Source organism: Peromyscus leucopus, chromosome 15 (genome assembly GCF_004664715.2).
Source record: "Peromyscus leucopus breed LL Stock chromosome 15, UCI_PerLeu_2.1, whole genome shotgun sequence".
Lineage (NCBI taxonomy): Eukaryota > Metazoa > Chordata > Mammalia > Rodentia > Cricetidae > Peromyscus > Peromyscus leucopus.
In genome coordinates this window covers 67,293,288-67,293,964 of record NC_051076.1, presented here as the reverse complement: position 1 = coordinate 67,293,964, position 677 = coordinate 67,293,288, and positions in this window count along the sequence as shown.

Below are 677 nucleotides of genomic sequence, written 5' to 3'. Positions count from 1 at the left end.
AATAGCACTTAACCATCGCTATTATCTTGGCTGATGTTACATTACATGATAAAGAAAATGAAAATATCAGAATCAATATGTTTTCAACAAAGTAAGACAGACACACTCATGTCAGTTATAATCCTCATTTCTGGTCATGTGAACTTAGCTTCTATTTATAACTACCTTCCTCTACCACCCATCCTGTTTTCCCTCCACCCTCAGCAAGCACCTCAGCATGTCTTGGCTCTTCTTATCCTGGAGAAGAGACCCATCCCTTCATTCCTGAAGGGTCTGGATTGGATTGGTATAGTTTCACATTGATTTTAATCACAGGACACAGTGATACCAAGAGACACCCTACGGGATCTCCTGTACTCCACACATAATAATCTTCTTTACCTCCACTGTAGAGAAGCAATCCATTTTCTCCCTTCACTCTTCCTAACACTGTTATTCCTTTCTCAGCCTGTTGACTTAAGGGCATCAAAGGTCAGGAGGAAGCCTGAGCATTAATTTCTCAATAGAACATTTGTTTTGTCTTCTACAAAGGGTATTCCTACCCACGACCAAAACTTCTAGGCCTGCAGAGGATAAGGTTGTAGGAACAGGAAGCAAAAATTTTCCTAGTGGGTCACTAGGGGTGATAGTGAGTGGAATCATTCCCATTTCACCCATTTATTCCTGGACCTGTGAAT